The sequence below is a fragment of the Anabrus simplex genome, chromosome 1 (genome assembly GCF_040414725.1).
Source record: "Anabrus simplex isolate iqAnaSimp1 chromosome 1, ASM4041472v1, whole genome shotgun sequence".
Lineage (NCBI taxonomy): Eukaryota > Metazoa > Arthropoda > Insecta > Orthoptera > Tettigoniidae > Anabrus > Anabrus simplex.
In genome coordinates, this window is record NC_090265.1 from 1456915311 (window position 1) to 1456935924 (window position 20614).

Below are 20614 nucleotides of genomic sequence, written 5' to 3' on the forward strand. Positions count from 1 at the left end.
CACACCATACTCCACTAGCCTCTACTGATCAATCTTTGGCCTCTAATTTCTCAGATACGTCTACGAAAATACATATAAGAATGGGAAGAATCAGGAGCTAATCAGGAGCTGAGCTCATACACAAGTTATATTCCAAAAGATCATAAAAGAATTAGAGAAATAAGCCAACACACGAAAGGGAGAGGGAATGATTAAAATCACTGAAGCTCACAACATGGACTGCGAAATCTACGTACATCTATCATTAAGATTTTAAAATATCGTGCTGAAATACAACTATGTTTTTTACCCACAGATACATAGTAATGTTGGAGGATGAACGCAACGCCCACCTTTCCAGTGGGTGTACTAAATGACGACAGAAAAGAAATTCTTTGCTAGGACAATGTAAGGTATTTCTCCTCATAAGATCATAAAAGAATTAGAGAAATAAGCCAACACACGAAAGGGAGAGGGAATGCTTAAAATCACTGAAGTTCACAACAGGACCATGTGACGGAACAGATGTGGAATTCTCGTTTCTTAATATTTTTGACTTCTGATGGACAATCGAACCCACGTCCTTCCGGGTGAACAGTGTACAACTTTACCGCCTCGTCTAGGCAGTCTCAACTAAATTTACGCAACAAATATCATTACATATAATGGAATTTCGTTTGGGTAGGTTTGCACTTTTATCTTCATGCTCTCAGAGTATAGCTGGTAAGCTAAATTAAACACATCCTCATTCAAATAGATTGTAACAAGCTTTCCAAGTCGTTGGTGTTGGTCGTGGGCGTTTTGTGAACAGCATCTTCCGTACCTTAATTTCTTATTACGCTGTGACAGAACATAATTCATTTCGTATTGGTCTTACGTCACACCGACTCATACAGATCTAATGGTAATTGTGGGAGAGGAGAGGGCTAAAACTAGGAAGGAGGTGACCTTAGTCTTAACTGAGTTCAATCTAAGCATGTGACAGGTTGTGAAAATTGGAAACCACGGGAAAATCTTCAGGGCTGCCGGCAGCGAGACTCAAACCCACCATCTCCCGAATGCAAGCTCACAGCTACAAGTCGCTCACCACGCAACCGTCTCGTTCGTTAAAACAAAATTTGATGGGTAGATTTGTCCTTAGGTGTCATAGGATCTCTACTAAATTTATACGAACAAAGCCACTTCCGTACAGGCCATGAAGGACTCTGGAGGAGTGGAAGGTAAATGCTTCCACTTACCGTAAGCTCGTCACTTGGTAGGATCGAATGGTTAGCTATTCGACCAGCCAACTTCCAGGAATTAATATGGCACTCACTTTTGGTGCGGGTCGAATGAAACTCAAGACCATGTGACGGAACAGAAGTGGAATTCTCGTTTCTTAAATTTTTCGACTTCTGATGTACAATCGAACCCACATCCTTCCGGGTGAACAGTGTCCAACTATACCGCATCGTCTAGGCAGTCTCAACTAAATTTACGCAACAAATATCATTACATATAATGGAATTTTAAATATTCTGCTCTGGATTTTGAATGTTATTACCGATATCCTCCCTCTGAACCATGTGAACTTGCCGCGGTGGGGAGGCTTGCGTGTCCCAATGAATCAGATAGCCGAGTCGCAGGTGCAACTATATCGCATTGGTATCTGTTGAGAGACCAGGCTAACGAAGAGTTCATCGAAATGGTGGTAGCAGCCTTTCGGAAGTTGCAAGGGCGGCAGTCTAGATGATTGACTGATATGGCCTTGTAATAATACTCAACATGGCTTAGCTGTGTTGGTACTGCTACACGGCTGAAAGCAACGGGAAACTACAGCCGTAACTAACTCTCGAGGACATGCAGCTCCTTCTGTATGAATGATGTACTGATGATGGCTTCCTCCCGGATGAAATATTCCGGAGGTAAAATAGTCCCTCATTCGGATCTCCGGGTGGGAACTACACGAGAGGGAGCGATCATCAGGAAGATGGATACTGACATTTTGCGAGTCCGAGCGTGGAATGTTAGAAGTTTGAATCGTTGTGGTGGGTTAGAGAATCTGAAAAGAGAGATGGGTGGACTAAAATTAGTTGTAGTTGGTATAAGTGAAGTACATTGGCAGGCAGGACTTTGGTCAGGCGACTACAGAATTATCAACACAAAATCAGACAGGCGAAATGCAGGAGTTGATTTAATAATGAATAAGAAAATAGGGCAGCGGATAAGCTACTACGACCAGCATAGTGAAAGAATTATTGCCGTGAAGATAGACACCAAGCCAATGCCCATTACAAAAGTGCAGGTCTATATGCCTAATAGTTCAGCGGATTATGAGGAAATCGAAAGAGTATACGAAGAGATAGGTGACTTAATACAATAAGTACAATAAGTACAATACAATACAATAAGTACAATAAGTAATTGTGATGGGAGACTGGAATGCATGGTTTGGCTAAGGAAGAGAAGGTAATACAGTGAGAGAATTCGGATTGCGACAAAGGAACGAAAGGGGAAGACGGCTGGTTGAATTCTGCACTTATCATAATTTATTCCTTGCCAATACTTCTTTCAAACACAACAAACGACGGCTGTGTACGTGGACAGGACCTGGAGACACTGGGATGTATCAAGTAGACATCATTATGATTAGGCAGAGATTCGGAAACCAGGGGTTGGATTGCCAAACTTTCCCAGGAGCAGACTTGGAATCTGACCACAACTTGTTGGTCATGAAATGCCATCTGAAATTGAATAAATTAAAGAAAGGAAGGAATTGAAGAAGATGGGATCAAGACAAGTTGAATGAAAGGGGTGTGAGGGATTGTTTTAAAGAACAGGTTGCACAATGACTAAATGAAAAGGCTGAAAAAAACATAATAGAGGAAGAGTGGATAGTCATGAAAAATTAAGTCAGTAGGCCTGCTGAAGTAATGTTAGGAAGTAAGAAGAGATCAGTTAAGAATCGTTGGAGATACTAGACCTGACTGATGAAAGACGACAATACAATAATTCTAGAAATGAAGAGGGCTTAAATGAAAACAGGTGATTAAAGAATGAAGTGGATAGAAAGTGCAAGGATGTCGAAGGTTGTATGGTCCTAGGAAAGGCAAATGCTGCAAACAGGAAAATCAAGGAAACATTAGGAAAGGAAAGCCAGGTGTATGAATATTAAGAGCTCAGATGGAAAGCCACTTCTAGGGAGAGAAGACAAAGCAGATAGATGCAGGAACATATCCAACAGTTGTATCAAGTTAAAGATGTACATGATTTGGGTCTGGAACAAGAAGAGGCTGTTGATGCTGATGAAATGGGAGACACAATTCTGAGGTCAGAGTATAACAGAGCTGTGGGAGACCTGAATAAGAACAATGCTCCTGGAACTGATGACACTCCATCTGAATTACTGACTGCCTTAGGAGAAACCAGCATGGCAAAGTTGTTTCATTTAGTGTGCAAGATGTATGAGACAGGAGAAGTGCCACCCGATTGTCGGCAGAATGTTGTTATACATATCCTCAACAAAGCCGGTGATGACATGTGTGAAAATTATCGCACCATTAGTTTAGAATCTCTTGCCTGAAAAATTTTAACACGTATTATTTACAGATGAATGGAAAGATAAGTTGAAGCGTAGTTGGGAGAAGACCAATTTTGCTTCAGAAAAAATGTAGGCACACGTGAAGCAATCCTGACCTAACGACAAGCCCACATACATGGCGTTCGTAGATCTAGAAAAGGCATTCGATAATGTCGATGGTACCAAGCTCTTTAAGATTCAGATGGTGATTGGGATCAGATACCGAGAACGAAGAATTATTTACAATCTGTATAAAAATCAGACTGCAGTGATAAAAATCGAGGGCTTTGAAAAAGAAACAGCAATCCAGAAAGGAGTGAGGCAAGGCTGCAGTTTGTCCCCCTCCGTTTCAATGCTTACATAGAGCAGGTAGTAAAGGAAATCAAAGAGGAATATGGAAAGGTAATCACAACCCAAAGAGAGGAAATCTAAATCTTGAGATTTGCCGATGATAATGCCATTTTATCTGAGACTGCAGAAGATGCTGAATGGTGTGGACGTAGTCTTGGGTAAGGAGTACAAGATGAAAATAAATAAGTCCAAAACAAAAGTAAAGGAGTGCAGTCGAACGAGGACAGGCTATGTAGGAAATATTAGATTAGGAAATGAAGTCTTGGAGGAAGTAGATGAATATTGTTACTTGGGTAGTAAAATAACTAATGATGACAGAAGTAAAGAGGACATAAAATGCAGACTAGCATAAGCAAGGAAGAGCTTTCTTAGGAAATGAAATTTGCTCACTTCAAACATTGATATAGGAATTACAAAGATGTTTTTTTGCTACTTGTTTTACGTCGCACCGACACAGATAGGTCTTACGGCGACGATGGGACAGGAAAGGGCTAGGAGTGGGAAGGAAACGGCCGTGGCCTTAATTAAGGTACAGCCCCGGCATTTGCCTGGTTTGAAAATGGGAAACCACGGAAAACCATTTTGAGGGCTGCCGACAGTGGGATTCGAACCTACTATCTCCCGAATACTACAAAGATGTTTCTGAAGACTTTCATCTGGAGCGTGACATTGTATGGAAGTGAAATATGGACGATAACTAGTTCAAAAAGAAAGAGAATAGAAGATTTTGAAATGTGGTGTTACAGAAGAATGCTAAAGGTGAGATGGATAGATCTAATCACGTATGAAGTGATACTGAGTCGAATTGGTGAGAGGAGATCGATTTGGCAAATTTTCACGAGAGGAAGTGATAGAATGATGGTACACATCTTAAGACACCCAGGACTTTTTCAGTTGGTTTTTGAGTGAAGTGTAGGCGGTAAGAACGGTAGGGGTAGACCAAAGTATGAACATGACAAGCAGATTATATCAGATGTAATATGCAATAGTTACGTAGAAATGGAAAGGTTAGCACAGGATAGGATGGCATGGAGACCTGCTTCAAAACAGTCTATGGGCTGATGACTCAAACTTACACATTATTGATATGAGTGTAATAATTCTTTCATTGAATATATAAATTTGTAGAGTAGATTAAATTCATGCTGAAGTTCAATTTATTTATTGTGTAATATTTCACGGTTCCCAGTGACAAATCATGATGAAGACAGATGATTTATTTTGAGAAATCTTCTAATGTGTACAAGTCTGACATTGCATTTAAACTCCCTGCGTTAATAAAATTTGACTATAAGGTGAAGAATGGTTTCTTATGTAAGCTATATATTAATCATCTTTAATATTAATACAAAATTGCCCACTCTGAAAGCAAAGTTTTATAGGTACGGTACAGTACATGCAATATTTCACTGAATATGAAATTGTGTTGAAATATTATTACATCGGCTATTCAAAGTAACTTTGTGAGGAGACCAGATTTACACGGCCATAAACTTTGGTTCGAGAACTAGGTTATATTCCACAACATGCTTACATTAAATAACTTTCTATCTGTATCATACATGGTCCAGTCCGTGTTATCCAAAACAGTGCGTCATCATTACAGGGGGCATATTTATGCAAATATCTAATGTTCCTGCTTGTACAGAGGACATGTGGAGAAGATGTATAACCTAATTTACTTACGTAAATCATTACATTACGCATGAAATAATAAATTCAATAACTCCTAGGTTAAACCAAATTTGGCTTCCCTCGCTTTCTTTGAAGAGCGATGACATTCGAATACTAGAAAATTACGAGTAATCCTAGTTTAATTTTAGGACGAAATAAATTTTGTAGAACAAAATGAAAAGACGTCTCTATAATCTTGCGAATATGGACTTATATTAAACGTGAAGGTAGTTCAACAACAGGCAATGGACATGATTAAATATAAATTCGGTAAGCCAGGTAGTTTTACGTATTAGGACAGTAGTTTCCTTTCAGAAATTATGTAGAGGAAGAATTAAAGGAATGAATTCTTGTAATTGATCACACAATATTCTGATTATTATTTTAAGGAATAGATTAACATATCAACATTTTGAAATCGAGATATACAGAACTCCATGCCTATGATTTTTAGGACTAAACAAAGACCAGAGGAAAGAGAGGTTGTGAGGAAAGCAAAATGGGCTTCACGAAGAAAATGGTGAATGGTGGATTACAAAGGTGATTTATGGAAAGTGATAAATTGGTTTCAACGTGATATTTTACAATTCCAATTTTGAGGTTACAACGATTAGGATATTTGGTAGGAACACCTTACGACAAGGCATTTTAAATTAGGTGGCAGTACCTCACTCTTGATCATCCTGGCTACTTTCTGAGTATCCACAGTCCTAAGATCATGAATCACCCTACCCTGCCTTACGGCAACTTTCCGAGGACATTCAAAACCCGGGTACTTCTACATTGCCGTCTTGTCTTAGACGCTAATTCCGTACCCTTGTGATTTGTTGAGGCGTCTTAAAATATAGAGATATTTCAGAGTGGGATTTTCTCTTTCAATACTTGAAAATCAACTCCTTAACCTCCAAAACTATTCCTTAGGTTACGGGATATTTACAACGCTCTAAGAATAGCTAATTGCTTACACTATGAAGAAAGATTACATAATACTAATAGACAAGCTACTGATGCTTTCTGTTGATATTACTTTACAGAACAGGCACATACAACGACATGAACTTTTTTACTGTGCGTCACAGCTGTATACTGTTCTCTATTATTTCTGTATGTAAACGGCACTGAAAACTAAAATTCACCATTACAAAATATAAAAGGTGTTTGATTTAAGTCCCATAAACTACTTTTATAGTCTTCAGAGACGTCGAGCTACAGTATATTTTGTCACGAAGGAATTCACTTAGGTGCTCTTAAATCTGCCGACAAGAGGCTAGCTCATTGGAGCTACGTCAAATACCGCTGACAAAACCAGGATCTAACTAGCAAATGTGGAACCGAAAACTCCAAAATCTCCGAAATATTCACCTGGTACCGTAACTATAATGCACTCTGGAGCGCACTTTTCCTATATAGTTTTCCATGGAAATGCTCACTTTAATCTCTGTTCAGCTGTCCGTGAGCTTTAAGGCCACTAACAAATATTTCAGAACAAACCTCCGTATTATAAGATATGTCGTCGGTAGATCCCAGCGTATAGGATTGACACACGGCACAGTTCTGTATCATTATTTTTGAAAGTCGTAAAGAGTAGTATAATTGGATGGTTCGCCCGCCTCCTCCCGCGGGAAATTTGAATTCTCGCGGGAAATTTGAATTTTGGCGGGAGATTTCAATTTGTAAACAAAGCCACGTGCTTTTTTGACAGCTGTCATCGACAACAACGCATCGCTAACCTCACTGCTGCCATCTTGACGGGCCTAAACCTCAGTAGTACCAACTTAACCTAACTAGCGCGAGGTAAACAAAGCCGCGTGTTTTTTGACAGCCACGTGCTTTTTGACAGACAACAACGCATCGCTAACCTCAGTACTGCCATCCTGACGGGCCTAACCCTTAGTGGTACCAACTTAACCTAACTAGCGCGTGGTAAACAAAGCCACGTGCTTTTTGACAGCTGTCATCCGCCATCTTTAAACTACAGAGCACTGTGCTGCCCTCTTTATCGTAGTAGATGTAAATTCGTCACCTGTCATCAGCAGTGCTGCCATCTTGGCGGGCCTAAACCTTAGTGCTACCAACTTAACCTCACTAGCGTGAGATAAAAAAAGCCACGTGCAGCTGTCACCAGCCATCTTTAATCTATAGAGCGCAGTGCTGCCCTCTTTAGCTACTTACCTTTGAAATGTGGTGGCGGATAATTTGAAAAATGCTTTTTTGACAGCAGCCATCTTTAATCACCGTGCTGCCCTCTATGTGGCGGTGGCAAATTCCACGTGCTTTACAAACCTATATGCTTTTCTGACAGCTGTCATCCGCCATCTTTAATCCAGAGAGAACAGTGCTGCCCTCTATGTGGTGGCGGCTAATTCCACGTGCTCTTGTTTGGAAACAAATCAACATGCTTTTTTGACAGCTGTCAACCGCCATTTTTAATCACCGTGCTGCCCTCTTTGTGGCGGTGGCAAATTCCACGTGCTTTACAAACCTATATGCTTTTCTGACAGCTGTCATCCGCCATCTTTAATCCAGAGAGAACAGTGCTGCCCTCTATGTGGTGGCGGCAAATTCCACGTGCTCTTGTTTGGAAACAAATCAACATGCTTTTTTGACAGCTGTCAACCGCCATCTTTAATCACCGTGCTGCCCTCTTTAGCTACTTACCTTTGAAATGTGGTGGCGGTAAATTCCACGTGCTTTACAAACCTATATGCTTTTCTGACAGCTGTCATCCGCCATCTTTAATCCAGAGAGAACAGTGCTGCCCTCTATGTGGTGGCGGCAAATTCCACGTGCTCTTGTTTGGAAACAAAGCCATGTGCTTTTTTTTGACAGCTGTCATCCGCCATCTTTAATCACCGTGCTGCCCTCTTTAGCTACTTACCTTTGAAATGTGGTGGTAGTAAATTGTACGCGCTCTTGTTTGGAAACAAACCGGCAATTTCGTTAGCTGTCATCCACCATCTTTAATGAACAGAGCACCGTGCTGCCCTCATGCGGGGCAATTTCGTTAGCTGTTATCCGCTCGCATACCCGCAGTGAGGCATGTTTAGACTTGAACACACACATACTACTTTTCAAAACTTATTACAACTTGAACTGCATACTAGTGTTCGATGTTGTTGAACACTGCATTGTATAACTAGAATCGAGCACTGTTTAGAAAGAAAGACAAAATATCTTAGCAACATACTTACTAACTGCTCTTCTTCCTCTATCAAGCTACATCTCTATCGAACGTGCATTGCAAAAGCAAGAGTATTGCAAGTTTAGACTTGAACACATACTACCGTTTATAGTTCGATGTTGTTGAACACTGCATTGCAATCAAACACTGTTTAGAAAAAAAACATTCTCTTTTCAACATGAGCTAGACAATAACATACTTACGAATCTGCTCAACACCTTCTTTCTTGCTTTTCTTCTTTGAGTAATAAACAAAAACACTATCTTGCAAATAAGGAGCGAGTGGAAGGTAATACCTAACCTAAAATAAAAGAATATGCCAATTCTACATTATTTATTTACATCTTGTATGTACAAGTTTTATCTCGAATCGTTTTACCCTAGTGATGTTTGCGAACTTCTCGATGCAATTCTTGAATGTACAAGTTTAAACTTGCCGTACTACGCTCTCAGCGTACCTCTCCCTACAATATGTACAGTGAATTGTGATGTAAGACAGCGTAACGTAAGTACACACCTCTAGCATAATGTTTACACACACACATCTGCTTTATGTAAAGTAGTACCTATCAATACTAGTATGCCCCCAGGCTAGCGTGTTGGTAGAATTTGGAATGACAAACCGTTTGCAATCAACATTATTAAGGGCTACCTTACTAATTAAATGAGTGTACAACTGGTGCTTCTTGCTTCTAATGACAGACATTTGCTTATGCAAAACAGGTGGACTACTTTTAATGCAATTGTTATAGTTTTCAAAACTTAGCTGATTCTGAACGACATTCTTTTTAACCCCCTTCAATCTCTTTATTTGTAATTCATTTAAGAGTTTTATGCAATATGACTTGGTTTTAGTACCTACAAATGAATCGATAATATTCCCAGCACATTCATCTTTCATTTTACCTAGAACCTTTTTGTTCACTAGCGGTAGATGATATTGATTATTTGCAGGATAGTTACTTGTATCAAACCTACCCAAGTCTGGCTTTATATCATTGTAATAGTCATCAGTTTTGATTTGATAAATAAACGAATCGGTATCTGTGTAGAGCAATTGCGCATTATGCGCATACTTCTTCATCATATAATCGTAATGGAATTCATACATGAGTGTTTTAGCCAACTCAAGTACTGCAAAGCCGACGTAGGTAGGTTTGTCATACTTAACCTTAACACGATTCATCTGTATAATAACTAAATTCTCATGTATGATGGTGCAGCTGTGGAAATTTGGTTTACTTATTAAATAGTTAGCACCATACCTTTTCTTAATATTATCCCAGTTTGTAATCAATTTTACATCAACGCGTTTGTCAACATTTTCCATAGTCTTACCAAACACACTGTTATTCATGAGCTTGTAGAAATCTTTTTCAAACTCGTTAACCACATTCGTTCTTAAATTATTGTTCAGATCGATATATGGCTTTAGCCACGGTGACTTTAAATTCTAGTACGCGATGAATTTTGGATAACTTCAAACCATGCTGCAAACACTGTTTTAAATTTCGGTAATGAATGATATACTTAGATTTATCGCACAAATTAGCAATTAGCATTTTCGTCGTTGATGCGATGTACGGGGGCTTCATATTTTCAGGGCAGAACGGTAGGTCATTATGGGAAGTGTGTAACTCTTTAGGATACTGTATGTCAACTTCGAGGAAATAGCCTTTATCAGCTTCATCGCCTATGGCGTGTAGCTGTAAAGCATCAATTTCGCACTGCGTTAGCCAGCGGAAACCACTCACCGGTAGATGCTGACTCTTCGCCCACCCATACTGATTATTAGCATCGAGGTAAACGATATACTGAGATTCCTGACTAGAATCGAAACTCGGCATGTACTTATTATTTGCCTTGGAATACCGCCCGCTGCACTGACTTAGACCGCCTCGAATAGATGATTTTATAAAGTGCACCATATCAATATCAGTTAGCAGTTCCAAATTCACCTGCGTGTGTTTTAACATCGCGTCCCAACTTAACCCAGGCGCAGTAAAATACTGACATGGGTCAAGGCTGTAGGATTGCTTGCAAACACAGCGAAAATTTTCAAAAACATCAGCTAACAAAATTACATCCGTCTTTAAATATAAATCGGAGTATTCACCCAGCGTTTGAATGTGGAACTGCTCCCAGATATGTTGTGCATGTAAATAGTCACCATCACTAATATCTGCTGAATTCAGCGAGCTGTAAAAGGATTGTTTCGATGGTAAGAAACGTTCTTCGAGGCGTTCTAAGCAGTCGAGATATTCATAACAAAAAACACCCTTACGCCGAAGTAAATTAAACTGCGCTTCTTCGGGAAAAACGCGTCGAATTTCCGTAAATTGTTCACGTTGTAAATGACTAGAAAGTTTATCGAGGCTACTCGCTATAAAGCGAAAAGAGTCAAGGAATCTCAGTTTTATAGAATGCTCAGCATCTACTTTTACAGACTTTGCAAACGCAATGTACCGCTCTTTATTCTGAGGGATTATATCTACTTTTTCATCTGAAGCTCCAAATTGTGAAATGATGAAATGAGAGTCGTAACCAGATAAGTTATGAAAAATTACAGGGATAAATTTAGGAACTCTATACTTAAAATTACAGCTATAATGAGCGGCACATCTGTAGAAACCAGTTAAATGATCATGATCAAAAACTTTAGGGTCATTTTCGGAAAATTCCCCATCACAAATGCTACACTTTGTAGCACGTTCATGATCATTTAACTGAATTTCGGTGAGTGGCTTCATAGGAATATTACTATTTAGAATACGACCAAGACGAACTGCATCACTTTCAAGTCTTTCTAAAAATACTTTAGCAGCATCATGTCCTCGATACAGCTCTAACTTGTTAAGCGTACTATCGTAACTACACTTGATGTAATACGCGAAGCTATACGGGACATGCATGTGCGTAGTATTAGTGAAAGAGTTGTCAGGATTAGGTAAGCATTTGTTGCATGGCATGAGGATGGCTTCAAAATCTGCATAAATCAAGAACGGTACCCACATCTGCTTGTGAAAATTTGTAAATTTTAAAACATTATTGCCTGTAGTAGGTATCTCTGTACGTACATGATTGCAGTCATTCTTGGAATGCTCCGTTAACTGATCTTCAGTTCTAAAATACTGCAAGCATTCATCACATAGCCACTTTTTGTTACACCTGTTTGACAACTGACTACCAACAAGTCTACTCGGATTTTTAATCCAGCAAAAGTGGCTATTATCACTGTTTTCAATATAGAGTAAATTAACATGAGTACTCTTCTTATGACATGTATAATACAGAGGACCTACTACAGACTTTTTCTCTACACCATACACATTAACGCTAATGTGATTTAGTTCCTCAAAGCGCTTAATATCCTTTATCTGCACAGGAAATTCTATACAATCGAAATTTAGCTGCGTTGAATAGTGTGGTTAGGATGATGTTCTAATCGCTACATTCGATTTAGCAGGATTTAAAGCCGACATCACCGCCCATGCAAAACATGCTTCGTCATTGTTTTGGATGTTTACAACAGCTTCTTTTCGCTGAATCCATGTCGGCAGCTCGATGTACGATGAACCTAGCATGGGATTGTACTTATTGATGGTAACTTCTAGATACATTATTTCAACTAAAGCCCACCCTGATTCCTTTTCCTGAAATTCCTCGCTCTTAGTTGAAATAATGTTAGAGACATCCCTAAGTGCATCACCAAAATTAGTCGACTCACATATGACAAAATTCTTCGTATTAAATGATTTAATGTCCGTTATTTCGGATTCATCCGTGCTTTTAATGTACAAGGCGAAAAGTTCAAAATTAACTTTAAATAAATTATGATTGGACAAAGATTTAGCAAGAAGCTGTTGTACATCCGGTTGAACGTAAATTAAAAAGTTCGAAGTGCTCTGAAACTTTTGACTGGTGCGAATTCTGTAACTAGCAATCCTACTTTTAAATGCTGTATTAATTTCCTCGATGTTTGCGTTACTACCACTTCTACACGCATTATTTTTATGCGCATTACTCCGTAAGTGTCCCTGAAAATGCGAAGATGGTACATCAGTGTTACAGTGCTCGCAGTGAATAGTTTGAAGTTCATGATTTTTTCTAGGTTTTTTACTACTAGTACTTTCTACAGCTACATCAGTAGCTGCACGCTTTTTCCCTACTACTACCTGAGGGCAAGTAGATATTTGATGTACCTCTACTAAGTGAGCCTCGTATCGCTCTACGTTGGCGAAATACACACTACAAACTTTACATAAAGCAGATGTTATGCTAGGGTGTTTTGATTTCATATGGCGCATGAAGTTATCTCGCCTTGTAAACGTTACATTACATTCCTCGCAGCAGGGGAACATCTGAAAAGAGAACGACCAATAGAGATTAGGTGAAAGTTACGATTTTCGGAAGAAACCAAGTTTCAACGTATAGAGGTCGGACATGGCTGTGAGTTTGAAATTATAAGATTAACCTCTTCTATAGCATGAGGATTGAAGAGAACGACTATTTATGAATAGACTAAAGTTACGATGTTTTAGAAGAAACCAAGTTTCAGCCTGTTGAGGTCAGACATAGCTATGTGTGTTTGAAATTATAAAATTAACCTAGCCTATAGCATGAGGATTGAAGAGAACGACTATTTATCAATAGACTAAAGTTACGATGTTCGGAAGAAACCAAGTTTCAATGTATAGAGGTCGGACATTGCTGTGAGTTTGAAATTATAAAATTAACCTCATCTATAGCATGAGGATTGAAGAGAACAACTATTTATGATTAGCTTAAAGTTAAGATGTTCGGAAGAAACCAAGTTTCAACGTATAGAGGTCGGACATTGCTATGAGTTTGAAATTATAAGATTAACCTCTTCTATGACATGCAGATTAAAGAAAATAACTATTTAGCAATAGACTAAAGTTACGATGTTCGGAAGAAACCAAGTTTCAGCCTGTTGAGGTCAGACATAGCTATGTGTGTGTTTGAAATTATAAAATTAACCTCGTCTATAGCATGAGGATTGAAGAAAATAACTATTTATAGACTAAAGTTATGATGTTTTAGAAGAAACCATGTTTCAGCCTGTTGAGGGCAGACATAGCTATGTGCGTGTTTGAAATTATAAAATTAACCTCGCCTATAGTATGAGGATTGAAGAGAACGACTATTTATCAATAGATCAAAGTTACGATGTTTTAGAAGAAACCAAGTTTCAGCCTGTTGAGGACAGACATAGCTATGTGTATGTGTTTGAAATTATAAGATTAACCTCTTCTATGACACGCAGATTAAAGAAAATAACTATTTATCAATAGACTAAAGTTACGATGTTTTAGAAGAAACCAAGTTTCAGCCTGTTGAGGTCAGACATAGCTATGTGTGTGTTTGAAATTATAAAATTAACCTCGTCTATAGCATGAGGATTGAAGAGAACGACTAAAGTTACGATGTTGTAGAAGAAACCAAGTTTCAGCCTGTTGAGGGCAGACATAGCTATGTGTGTGTTTGAAATTATAAAATTAACCTCGTCTATAGAATGAGGATTGAAGAGAACGACTATTTATCAATAGACTAAAGTTACGATGTTTTAGAAGAAACCAAGTTTCAGCCTGTTGAGGACAGACATAGGTATGTGTGCGTGTTTGAAATTATAAGATTAACCTCGTCTATAGCATGAGGATTGAAGAGAACAACTATTTATGATTAGCTTAAAGTTACGATGTTCGGAAGAAACCAAGTTTCAACGAATAGAGGTTAGACATACCTTAAAATCTTCTCACTGCAGACTGTTACTCGGATGAATAAAATGCGTACTTTCAAGCCTGTAACTCGAATGATAATATTCTGGTCGTACCTAAAAGGAAAGAACAAACATATATGAATGTAGTGTAGGGTACATCAGTTAGCCTAGCTATCTTTACAACTCAAAGTTCGAAAACATACCTTAAAAATGCACGTGCTGCAGACTGTTACTCGGATAAATAAAATGCGTACGTTCAAGCCTGAAACTCGAATGATATTATTCTGGTCGAATCTAAAAAGAAAAGAACAAACATATATGAATGTAGTGTAGGGTACATCAGTTAACCTAGCTATCTTTACAACTCAAAGTTCGAAAACATACCTTAAAAATGCACGTGCTGCAGACTGTTACTCGGATGAATAAAATGCGTACGTTCAAGCCTGTAACTCGAACGGTACCTCAAAAAAATAGAAAAGAACAAACATATATGAATGTAGATGTCTATTACCTAGCGTAGAAGTTGCTTTGCAAACAGTAACTAACAGTTCTAGCTTACCTTAAGATAAAGGCTGAAGAATAATATTCACAGCAGACAGTACTTAGACGGGGGATGCGTACGTAGTAAACGCATACAGAGAACTGTGAGCGCTTCACGCAGACTGCAGCGAGTAAATATGCTGCTTGTTACCAAACGGATGTGAAAATCGCTGACAACTGCAGTACAGTCGGAACGAAGTATTTATGCAACATGAGCTCTCCTGAGGGTCTTACACTGAGTTCTGCAGGCTGACGTATTTAAGCCGGAATCGAACCTCCTGTTGATGCCGAGGTGTCAGAATTTAAGAGTTCTGCCGCGGATCGAGCCTTGGAAAGTTAGCGCGCGATCCTCGACTTCTGGACTTAAACGGGAGGGTAATAAGCTACATCCGCGGTATTCCTTACCTGTAGGCACTTAAAGGTATTGAGCTAAAACTACATTTAGCTAGATCATGTAATTACACGTTATGACGATCGCGCAGGCCCCTCGCCTAGCATTTGCTATTCTTTTACGGCTTCCAACAGTAGGAGTTCGAACCCGCTATCTTCCGAAGTAGCGAGAATGATTGAAGAGTGTTGAGGGTTATTCATTTGTCGGATGGAGGCGTTAAGCTGTGTGCGGGCTTCTTCGGTAGGAGTAGGCTATGTGACTTTACCGGGACATCTAGTTATAAAACCCGCTACAACAAATTTATCGCGTATACTGCGATTTAAAATCCTAGTCAGGAAGGGTAACCGGTCGTAAAACTATGGTGTATGATCTAAGAGGCGGGGTGTGCAAAAAAGCCAGCATTAAGTAAGGGCTGTTGATGGGGTCGTTAAACCTTGTGCAGACTCCTTCGAAAATGATTTTGAGTACAAGACGTTGATGGTGATTCATCCGTCGGATGGAGGTAATAAGCCTTGTGCAGGCTTCTTCGGTCGGAGTAGGCTATGTGCCGGTACCGGGACATCTAGTTATAAAACCCGCTACAGCAAATTTATCGCGTATACTGCGATTTAAAATCCTAGTCAGAAAGGGTAACCGGTCGTAAAACTATGGTGCATGAACTAAGAGGCAGGTGTGCAAAAAAAAAAAGCTAGCGTTAAGTAAGGGCTGTTGATAGAGGGGTGTTAAACCTTATGAAGACTCCTTCGAAAATGATTGTGAGTACAAGAGTGTTGAGGGTGATTCATTTGTCGGATGGAGGCGTTAAGCTGTGTGCAGGCTTCTTCGGTAGGAGTAGGCTATGTGCCGGCACCGGGATTTACCCTCTCCCTACTATTGTATATTACATTCTTAGGTAGTTTCGAGGGCGTGCAAAAAGCTAGCGTTAAGTAAGGGCTGTTGATAGAGGGGTGTTAAACCTTGTACAGGCTCCTTCAACAGGAGTAGCCTACATGCCGGCGCCGTGCAGGCTCTTTCGATAGGAGTGGGCTATATGCTAGCACTGTGTGTTTTAACCTCTCCGTACAATCATGATAATTTATGTTAGGAGCTTACACGGGCTACGTGAGTTACAAGTCGCTCATCAGCACAACGTGTCTTCGTTCAAGGTTAGTGCAGCCCGAAGCCGAGTGTACAATTTCAGCTAACACATGCATTCCATACCTCGCTCTGAATGACTGCGCCGATACAACTTCAAAGATAGTGTTCTATGTAGTAGAACAGAAAATGTAACCCATAACCCGTTCCTAAAGCTTAAAACTGTAAATGTTTGAACCTCCTGTTTTTACAGCTAGATGTGGTTCCTAACGTAGCAGGGCCGGGATTAAAAATATGTTTTAAAGCCGAGTACCTCCTCCTGACGCAGGAGTTTAAAACGCAAGAATTTTTTTAGACCGGTTGCCCTTCCTGACGCGAGATTTTAAATCATAAGAATCCGTTTTACAACTGGATACCGTCCTAGGATTTTAAATAGCAGTATCTAGCCTCTTACATCATACACTATTATTTTCGACCGGTTGCCCTTCCTGACGTCAAAGAACTGGGATTAAGAATCTGTTTTACAACTTCTAACACGAGAATCGGGGCTTTACAGCTAGATGCACTTCTTAGATTTTAAATCGCTGCATCACGAACTATTGTTTTACAGCCGGATGCCCTTCCTGACGCAAAACTAAGATTTTAAATCGCAAGAACTTCTTTTAAGACTAGTTGCCCTTCCTGATGCAAAACTAGCAGTATCTAGCCTCTTACATCATACACTATTGTTTTCGACCGGTTGCCCTTCCTGACGTTAAAGAACTCGGATTAAGAAACTGTTTTACAACTTCTAACACGAGAATCGGGGATTTATAGCTAGATGCTCTTCTTAGATTTTAAATCGCTGTATCACGAAATATTGCTTTACAGCCGGATGCCCTTCCTGACGCAAAACTAAGATTTTAGATCGCAAGAATTTGTTTTAAGACTAGTTGCCCTTCCTGACGCAAAACTAGCAGTATCTAGCCTCTTACATCATGCACTATTGTTTTCAACCGGTTGCCCTTCCTGACGTCAAAGAACTCGGATTAAGAATCTGTTTTACAACTTCTAACACGAGAATCGGGGATTTACAGCTAGATGCTCTTCTTAGATTTTAAATCGCTGAATCATGAACTATTGTTTTACAGCCGGATGCCCTTCCTGACGCAAAGCTAAGATTTTAAATCGCAAGAATTTGTTTTAAGACTAGTTGCCCTTCCTGATGCAAAACTGGCAGTATCTAGCCTCTTACATCATACACTATTGTTTTCGACCGGTTGCCCTTCCTGACGTCAAAGAACTGGGATTAAGAATCTGTTTTACAACTTCTAACACGAGAATCGGGGTTTTACAGCTAGATGCTCAAAGCAGTATCTAGCCTCTTACATCATACACTATTGTTTCACGGTATGGCTGGTTGCCCTTCCTGACGCTGAAAGACCGGGATTTAGCCAGTTACCCTTCCTGATACAACAAGACTAGGATTTATTTTTTTAGACTGCACTTGGCTAGAAATAGCCACACGAAATTATTATATAGAAAGAGAATTGCTGGGCGGATGACAGCTGACGCAAGAGTGCGGCACGGTGATTAAAGATGGCGGATGACAGCTGTCAAAAAGGCACATGGCTTTGTTTCCAAACAAGAGCACGTGGAATTTGCCGCCACCACATAGAGGGCAGCACTGTTTTCTCTGGATTAAAGATGGCGGATGACAGCTGTCAGAAAAGCATATAGGTTTGTAAAGCACGTGGAATTTGCCACCGCCACAAAGAGGGCAGCACTGTGATTAAAGGTGGCGGTTGACAGCTGTCAAAAAAGCATGTTGATTTCTTTCCAAGCAAGAGGACGTGGAATTTGCCGCCACCACATAGAGGGCAGCACTGTTCTCTCTGGATTAAAGATGGCGGATGACAGCTGTCAGAAAAGCATATAGGTTTGTAAAGCACGTGGAATTTGCCACCGCCACATAGAGGACAGCACGGTGATTAAAGTAGGCTGCTGTCAAAAAAGCATTTTTCAAATTATCCGCCACCACATTTCAAAGGTAAGTAGCTAAAGAGGGCAGCACTGCGCTCTATAGATTAAAGATGGCTGGTGACAGCTGCACGTGGCTTTGTTTATCTCACGCTAGTGAGGTTAAGTTGGTAGCACTAAGGTTTAGGCCCGCCAAGATGGCAGCACTGCTGATGACAGGTGACGAATTTACATCTACTACGATAAAGAGGGCAGCACAGTGCTCTGTAGTTTAAAGATGGCGGATGACAGCTGTCAAAAAGCACGTGGCTTTGTTTACCACGCGCTAGTTAGGTTAAGTTGGTACCACTAAGGTTTAGGCCCGTCAAGATGGCAGTACTGAGGTTAGCGATGCGTTGTTGTCTGTCAAAAAGCACGTGGCTGTCAGAAAACACGTGGCTTTGTTTACCTCGCGCTAGTTAGGTTAAGTTGGTACTACTGAGGTTTAGGCCCGTCAAGATGGCAGTACTGAGGTTAGCGATGCGTTGTTGTCTGTCAAAAAGCACGTGGCTGTCAAAAAACACGTGGCTTTGTTTACCTCGCGCTAGTTAGGTTAAGTTGGCACTACTGAGGTTTAGGCCTGTCAAGATGGCAGCAGTGAGGTTAGCGATGCGTTGTTGTCGATGACAGCTGTCAAAAATGCACGTGGCTTTGTTTACAAATTCAAATCTCCCGCCAAAATTCAAATTTCCCGCCAGAATTCAAATTTCCCGCCAGAATTCAAATTTCCCGCGGGAGGAGGCGGCCGAACCATCCAATCATACTACTGTAAAGCTAATGGAATTGTATTTTTTAATTTTAAAAATACTTTGGCGTGTTGCTTTATATTTCGCTGGTTTAAGAAAAATATTAGGAGTAATAATAAGTAATTACTCTATATTGACACTTCCAGGCTCCATTTATATATGGTCGTCACCAACTTTTTCGTTCTTTACAGTTGATGTTTAGAAACTCGTAGAGTATCGCATAGAACGTATCAGATATATCGACAACGAAACAAGAGTTAACAGCACACTCAGCAACGAGCTACCTTAGTAGTATAAATAATGAATATTTTAGAGCAATGGGTGCTGAATCAGCATTTTCCCAAACTTTTGGCAAGAAATTTGATTTTTTCTGAGTCTGCATTGTTTTTTGCGGACAACGCTAATGGCCTGGGGATCTTTGACACCTAGATGAGTTTGAGACGTCATAATAACTTCATAGCCTTAGCTATGATGGTAAACCTAATCTCACAGGCCAGCATCTCCTAGATAATAAGGCCTAACAACAGCGTGGTGACATCATGCTAAGGAGGCGATGACAATGCAGAGAAACGCGGAGCATGGTCAAACACAGACATGATTTTGATATTTTTTGTCAATTGAATCATTTTTACTAACAAATGGCGTTTTAATTTTAAAGGATATTGAATTATACTGTCGTTATTACCTATTTTAGTAACTCTGCCATTAAAGATAAACAGCAGACAGTCGTAAAACACGACAGCATTTTAGAATATTAACTTAGTTAGGTTGAATTGCTAACAGCAGAACAGGAAGTAACAAACATATTTCAATTTAAATAGGCACTAAATAGGCATTATATGATCTTAAAAGAAAACTAGCATGTATAATATATTTTTTTGCTAGTGGCTTTACGTCGCACCATCTTATTGCGACGATTTCATAGGAAAGGCCTACTAGTTGGAAGGAAGCGGTCGTGGCCTTAATTAAGGTACAGCTCCAGCATTTGCGTGGTGTGAAAATGGGAAACCACGGAAAACGATCTTAAGGGCTGCTGACAGTGGGATTCGAACCCACTATCTCCCGGATGCAAGCTCACAGCCGCGCGCCCCTAACTGCATGGCTAACTCGCCCGGTACGTATAATATTAGCTTAGACCTAATATCTAAGCTGATGTAGCATCACTGGCAGTATTTGCACATGAGCCTACAATGTTTCCTCCCTTGATGTTCATGTATGGTTTAATGAGAATTTCATCTACTATCGATGTTATAAATTTGTCATTCTGTTCAAAACCTTGAACTGTATGTTTTCCAGAAAGTATGTAACATAGGACTACCATTCACACTACTGCCTACTCTTTCAAAAGTATCGACATGTGGCAAAATTAAATTGCTACTATG